Source organism: Silene latifolia, chromosome X (assembly GCF_048544455.1).
Source record: "Silene latifolia isolate original U9 population chromosome X, ASM4854445v1, whole genome shotgun sequence".
Lineage (NCBI taxonomy): Eukaryota > Viridiplantae > Streptophyta > Magnoliopsida > Caryophyllales > Caryophyllaceae > Silene > Silene latifolia.
In genome coordinates, this window is record NC_133537.1 from 332776725 (window position 1) to 332784546 (window position 7822).

Here is a 7822-nt window from a genome sequence, read left to right on the forward strand (position 1 = left end):
TTAGAGGAGACTTATCGTGGTGGTGCGGTGGCTATTTGTGAATTGGACTCGGGTTTTGATTCCGAGTTCAGTATTGAAGATGGAGATGGTGAATGCAGGTGACTTTAAAAAGGAAGATTTTGAGGGAAAAAGATGAAGTGTTTTGTGAGGATAAAGATGAAGATGACAAGGGAGTTATATAGTTAATGTTAGTGTGTTAACGGCGTCATAACAGAAAAAAAAATAAGGGTAGATGGTGCACTAAAATGAAAGTTCAGGGGCACCATGCGCACATTCTTAAAAGCAGGGGTACCACGTGAATTAAGCCAAACCTCAGGGGCACCACGTGAATTATCCCTACGTTATATGAGCCAACAACATCCCATAAACACCTTCCAATATCGAACAATGTACGTAACCGATTTCCCAAATAGACTTTTTTTTTTCAGTGTAGAGGCAAGTCACAAGAGTGAATATGATAGTAAACAATTATGTTAGTAATTCTTTATTCAATTACAAAAATTTATGGTCTATGACATTGTTGATGATATAAAGACGTAATTCGACATGTTAGTTTTAAGTTCGTATAATGAGCCAATTTGTATTACTAGTAGATTTGAAGGAATAACACTAACATCGGTTGTTCAAATGTGTACCCTAAGAACACACAGTATGTAATACCCCGTATTTTATATAATCAATTAAACGGATATTATTATATATTAATTATTATACATTTATATTACTAATTATGTCGGGTAATAGTTGAGTCGATAATTACGTTAAGCTATCACAAGTTAATAAAGACGGGTTTATATGAAATTCGAAATGTGAGCTAACCCATTTGAGTTGGCCCAATAACTGTCCAGCCCATTTAACCCTAAACCCTAACCCTAATAGTATACCCTAACCCTAACCCTAACTGTCCAGCCCATCTAACCCATTTGAGTTGTTCGTTTGATTCGGGTTTTTCTTAAATCGTTTAATTCATTAAATTAGTTATTTAATTTAATTCCCGAGTTATTTAAATAATTAAAGACGGGTTTTGAGTCGGGTTGTTAAAAGAGAAAAGTTACTATATCGGGAAAGTTTCCATTTTAAGAAATTCTACTTTAGTAACTTTCTATGTTGGGAAGTTGGGTCAAATACTAATCGGGTTATTTTAGTTATCAGTTGGGCATAAGTTTGGTGTCGGGATTGTATTTCGGGAAAGCTTCTATTTTGGGAGATTTCTATATTTAGTAGTTAGTAATTATAAATATTATAATTGTTTAGGTGACGGATTCGTGAAGGATCGATAATCAGATTCGTTGCTTTATTTTCTCGGATCTGCTTGAATCGCTTAATTGGATTTCTTTGGCACTTTGAGGTAGGGAAATACACTTGACTTATTATCGTTGTTGTTGAATTGTGTTGACTTGATTCATGGTTGTTGATTTACGTTATGATTCATGTACGGGAAAGTGATTGTCTGAATTGATCGTATTGAGTATGATATCACAACATCGGGTAACCGACATGATTTTATGATTTATCAGTTCAGTGATTTATATATATTGTGGTGCATTAATTTCTTTTGAGCATTCATATGCATTGGAGATGGAGGATGTGGTGGTGATGTGGTGTGGTGATGATGATGTTGTGATAAGGCCCGGGGCGGGTTTCGCAGACTTGCCCTGGTGTCCTCACCGAGCGAGTCAGCGGATCGGCTACGGTCGATATATATAGTCTATCGGGGATCGGTATGGCTGGGCGTTCCGGGTTATGAGTTATGAGACTGGTTATGAGATATGAGTTGAGATGGAGATGGAGGTGACGGAGGAGCATGCATATCATATTTCTTTGTTGTTTCATTGTTTTCCCTACTCAACCTCGTGGTTGACCCTGTGTATTCGTGAACACCTGTGATGACCCAAATATTGGCGAGCAGACTTGACAGGTTTAAGAGATAGGACGGGAGCTTGGTGGGCGTGAGACACTGGATCAGAAGACTTAGTAGCTAGATCATCATCTAGAAAACTTTCACTTTTATTTATGATTAGTTCTTTGTAATTTGACGTAAAAGAGGTTTTGTAATAATTAAGTTAAAGTAATTATATAATTTTGCCTTGGAGTTTAATTTGCTATTCACTACCTCGGGAAACCGAGATGGTAACAGTCCGGTTTATTAGAGAATGTCTTGCTGAAGGCTCCTTCATAAACCGGGGTGTTACACAGTAGATCCTAATAAACGAAAGAATTAGAAGAATACATCATGAGAAATAGATTCTTCTGGTTTGTATAAGTTTGATGATATACACAATTAATAAAAGTAAACAGAAGAATTCGGTTTCGGAGATATTGAATTTTGAAACTAGACATGTTAATATCGTAGATAAGTTGATTTACGATTAGAGAAACTGAAGAGTTATTGAATTATTTGAGCTATACGTGTTATTATGGATTAGATGATACTCCGTATATGATTAGTAAAACGGAAGAATTCGGTTTTGGAGATATTGAATTTATTAAACAAGTCTAGTACTGACCGAAAAAACAATGGTAATACTGGAAAAAGGTCGATAAATCACATTATTGACCGATTTTTTGAATTTTCCAACCAAGGAGAAACCGTCAAAAATTTTGGTGCGTAAAATAATTTACCGACTGCAGAACTGTGGACGGTAAATTATCGACCGATAATGGTGGTCGATAACATATATATCGGTCGGTTCTATGAATTGTTGACTTGAAAGCATAAGATCAAGAGTCGGACGGGTAAGTTCAACCTCGATCGGTACTAAAAAACAGACCCCTTGGCATAAACTTTTGGCCGGGGCTCGGTCGGTAAGTTTTAAATTCGATCGGTAATATTTATACGTCGATTGGTAACAGGTTCTGCGATGAGCTACAAATATGCGATTTCGTTCCACCCATTTGTCAAGCATTAAGTCTAAACAACATCATCTCAAATAGCAACTCAACAAGTTGGGGGTGTTTGATAAATGGCGGATTGGAAAATTTTCAGCATATTCAAGGCTTTTAGCATTTTTGACTCACCAATCTACTATTTTGAGTGTTTGGTAAATGGCATATTGAAAGAGTAGATTAGAGCTCAATCTACTGTTTTCCAATATGCTGCTCTACCCAGCATATTCACATTAGTAGATTGTGAAATATGAATCCGTCAACAATCTACGCATAGATACAACAATCTATTAACCAAAATCTGCTAATTACCAAACACTTATACTAAATCTGCTAATTGAAATATACTAGTCAAACCTGTTAATCCAATCTGTCATTTATAATCTGCTTGACCAATCTGCTTCTGCTAATATCAATCTGCTGATACCAAACAGGGCCCAACAACAATAGTTGTAAAAAAAAAAATTCAAGCTTCAAAACTTGAAATCCTAAACTTCAACCTCTTTTCCTATACTTGGAATCCTACTCCGGAACCACCAATACTACCTCCGTCAAATTTATCGTCGTTAGAGTTACGAAAATGGTTTCACGGGTTAGGATTGTGGGATTGAAAGAGTTGAGACAAACTCTCCAATTGTCGTCTCGTTTCCTCTTGACTCCTCTTCATTTCCTCTTGACTTCTCATGTATTGTTGGCTCATTTCCTCTAGATTTTTTAAGTACATCTCCTCCCTTAAACGAGCTTGTTCTTCTCTTTGAAGTGTCATTTCCCTAAACTTCTTATGTTCCTCAATTTTCCTTTGAAGTGCTTCCATTGTTTGAGTTACAAGACCAGGACCATAGGATGAAGAAACAGAAGACGGAGATACTGAAGGAGGGGCAGCGGTACCCAAACCATACACTTTATCCTTCTTGAATCCACCAACTCGATCAAACCAAACTCTATTGGGATCGACTTCCTTTCCTCTTTGTTGATAGGCATTTTGCATTTTTTCATAATTTGACTATATTATGCCGAAAAATAAGTTGTCAATAATAACTCTGTTGTTATAAAAACAATTAATTAGCTTATAATAGTGATACTTACATAAGTGTTTTTGGCTCTAGCTTGCATTGATCAATTGTCTTTCGCTATCAATCTCTTTGCTAATACGATCACAGAAGAACTCTGGTGCGGTAGGGCTCTTGCCTCTCATTTTCTCCATCTTTTCAAAACACAAGACAAACAATTATATTGTTAACATTAAAACAAGTAAATAATTGTCATCTTATAAAAAAATAAGTTCAAACATTTACTAACCTCCCTCTAATTTGATTTTCCCACTTTATCTAATATGTGTGAGAAGTATTTTAATAAAGTGGGAAGATCAAAGTGAAATGGAGTTTAGTAGCTACTACCATGTTTCGATAAGGCCCGCTAATGGAAGCATGGGTGTTTTGTGCATTGTTGGGGTTACTAAAAGAAAACGGCTCTACATGACACTACAAAATCATATTAATTCGTTGTGAACCATTTACTATTACAAAGCGTCTTGCTTGTGACGGACTAATCCCGTCACAAGCTGGAGATCTCTCACAAAAAGGGAGAGGGGACAAGGTGGGACACCCTCCATGTACTTCCCCACTCACCTCTCACGGGTATTTTGTGAGAGAAAATAATATCCGTCACAAGCTTGTGACAGATATCGCCGTCTTCAATGATATTTTGTGTTACTATTAAGATGATTTTTCACTACAAACTCATCCAAGTACTTCATATTTTTACATTTTATACAAGGACATCTAATGATTTTTGACTTCCTAAATCCATTTTATTTGTTTAACATATTCAACGAAACTATTAACCCCATATACAACCTCATACTAACATTCTTCATATCATCTACCCTTTCATACATCCACCCTCGTTCCGCCCTCTTCATCATAAACTCTATATAAATACAAAATATTACGAAATCAATACAAATAAATACTAATCTTAACTCGACCAATCTTAAACATAAGCATCAAATTCCTTATCAAACATAAATATTAAAGTTTAACTAATTCAATTAGTAAGACTGATCATTTTAACACCGATTCAAATTCAACAATATATGAACATTCGTCTTACAAGCATTTCATCGAACACTTGGTATTCATCAAATTTCATTCCAAAGTTTCATGCAATTTCAACAAACCATTATTACTAACAATATCAAGTTTTTTTTTTTTTTTTTTTTTTTTTTTTTTTTTTTTTGGCAGCGGTAAAGAAAGGTACACCTACATACAGTTCAGGCAAACTACGCCCTTATTACACTTGTAAGTACACAACACTACAATACCGAAATATAAAACTAGCAAGAGACCATGTCTGGTAGCATAAACAAGTTGGTGGAGTACGAAATAATGGGCGCAAGACCCCTTATCGTCGTTGTGCCAGCAGCTAACATTTCCAGGAAGCCTTCGATACCTGTGAGTTGCAGAGTGACGAGGGCGTGGTGCACTTACGCCACAAGAGCGTAGAAAGGGATGGTGGATGACAGCCAACAGGCTGCATTCGATGGAGCTTGAGCTCTTACACCAAGACAAATGGACTCTACAGTCACACGAACTACGGACCAACAAACCCAGCTTGTACACAAACCACATCAAAGGATTCTCCTCGACCAAACTTCTGTCCATAAATGCATTAAAGCACCGTCTACCGACGGATCCAACCCGAACCAGACACCAATCAATAGCCAACCTCCCGAGGATAACAATATCAAGTAACTGTCCTATAATATAGTAAAATGCAAATAACAATAATCACACAACTTAATTCCAAAAATTTAAATAATAACATAACTAACAATCCATTATTACTAACAATACCAAGTAACTGTCCTATAATCGCAATTTACGGAATTCTTTCATTTAATATGACTTTGGTTAAGGCTACCAAAAATTCTCACTATAGACGGACACTATCCGTCTATAGCTATAGATGGATAGTGTCCCTCTCCATTGACCCTAGAGCCAGCTTCCTGATGGACAGTGTTGTAACTTGTACGGAATCATCATTCTCAGGTTTTTTACTGGACATTCTTATAATTACAGCAAGGTAAAAACAGCCATGTTTTCTCTACTAATGATTAATCGAGGATTGTCAAGGGATATGATTATATTATGATTATTATTAAACTGCAGTGCTGGTTATAATCGGAAAGAAATCAAGTCCGCGTCTTGTTTTGCTGTTTTAGAAAGGAATGCTGAAGAACCTGGATGATATTCAAGATTGTTTAGAGATTGATGCTTTAATCGTGTATATAGCCAGCAGATTTTCTACAAAATTGTACAATGATTTGCTCTTCTGCAATTTGGTTTCGGATACATGAATGTAAATAAATGTTAAATTACCTGGAGTACACGTTCTATCAAATTGATCTAAGATATAGCTTGCACGTATGTCTCCTCTTGCTTGGTGGATTCTTGGCGCTCTGAATGAACGGTAAGATGCTGACGGAGTTGCTCAGTGCCTCAGTGGATTCTTCGCACTCTGGATGAACAGTAAAATGCTGACGGAGTTTCCTCGGCACATCCACAAAAACAATACTCCTTGAATTCTTATTTTTAGTATTTTGATACTTCTAAGTTCTAACCATTCCAAGAATATAAGCAGTAGTGATTGCGTCCTGTACTCCTGTCGGCTGTTGGATGCACCCTGAAATAAGCCGGAATTTAGACCCAAAAAAAAAAGATTGGCAGATAAAAGCCGTAGACCATGTCTTTAGATATCTTTTATCAACAGAGTAAACAAGCAATACAATGTACTCGAGATATCATACGTTGTCCATGCAAATCAAATCAAAAACATTGGAACGGAGTTAGATAAAGAATGGCACAGAAGATCCTTACTCGTCTACACAATACATCTTTTCATTATCAAATGTGTGCCTCCATTTCGGGTGAAGGAATCACAATTCACAATAACAGTTTGATGTTGACGGAATTCAAACTGTCCCAGTAACATAACAGACGGAACACAGCAACCCTTTTCCTCAAATCATTCCTTAACCAACTTAAGATACGGTAGTTGTGAAAGGATTCAGGATAAAATCAAGAATGATAAGGGCCTACTAGGCTACTACCACTTGCAAGAGAACTTTGAATGCCAATAATTCATACACAAATCTGTCATTATACTTGCCGATTTATTGCACGGCTGTATCACTATTCATTAGTCAAAGAAAGCCCCTGTTTCCACTTGCAAGAAACTTTAAATGCCATAAATTACGACTTACGAGTTTGTAGGCGGGCTATTTCTCATTTAAGCGGGGGAGCTACATAGTAGTAAGGGACTAAGGGATAACACTCGCTAATTTGCTACCCCAAAAAAACGTATAGTCAAACTTGCCGATTTCTACTAACCGAAAATCCCGGAATATGAGATCTTAACAAAAATATATAATAAACTGCAAGAAAAAAAAAATGCTACACTAAAATATCTTATCTAACTCTTCCCCTGCCGACAAGGCAACAAGTAATCAGTAATAAAAACTCAAAACACAAATTCTCATTATAGACGGACACTATCCGTCTATACGTATAGACGGATACCATTTTCCCTCACAAAATATCTATTTGCCATAAAGTGGGAAGCACATGGGGGGTGCCCCACCTTGTCCCCCCTACCCATTTTATTAGAGGTCTTTACCCGTCTGTTCGCCCCACCCGTCTATACCAAGACCTATTGAAACTCAAATAACTATCTTTTCTACTCTTACACACAACGACATTACCCAGCGCCTTAATGGCTCCCGCAAATTGCGAATTTATAGGATCTAAACTGAACTTATAGGATCTAAACTGAACTTATAGGATCTGAACTGAACTGAATTTATAGGATCCGAATTTAAATTAACTTAATTTAATTTAACTTAATTATTATTATTATTATTATTATTATTATTATT

At 36.4% G+C, this 7822-nt stretch overlaps 1 long non-coding RNA gene across 1 annotated transcript; it reads left to right on the plus strand.

Annotated features, from left to right (window-relative positions):
* The first annotated feature begins 5868 nt into the window (after nt 1–5868).
* Nucleotides 5869–6314, plus strand: LOC141618734 (uncharacterized). Its single transcript, XR_012531482.1, has 2 exons — nt 5869–5970; nt 6057–6314. It is a non-coding gene; the product is annotated as an uncharacterized LOC141618734 (long non-coding RNA).
* The last annotated feature ends 1508 nt before the right edge of the window (nt 6315–7822 follow it).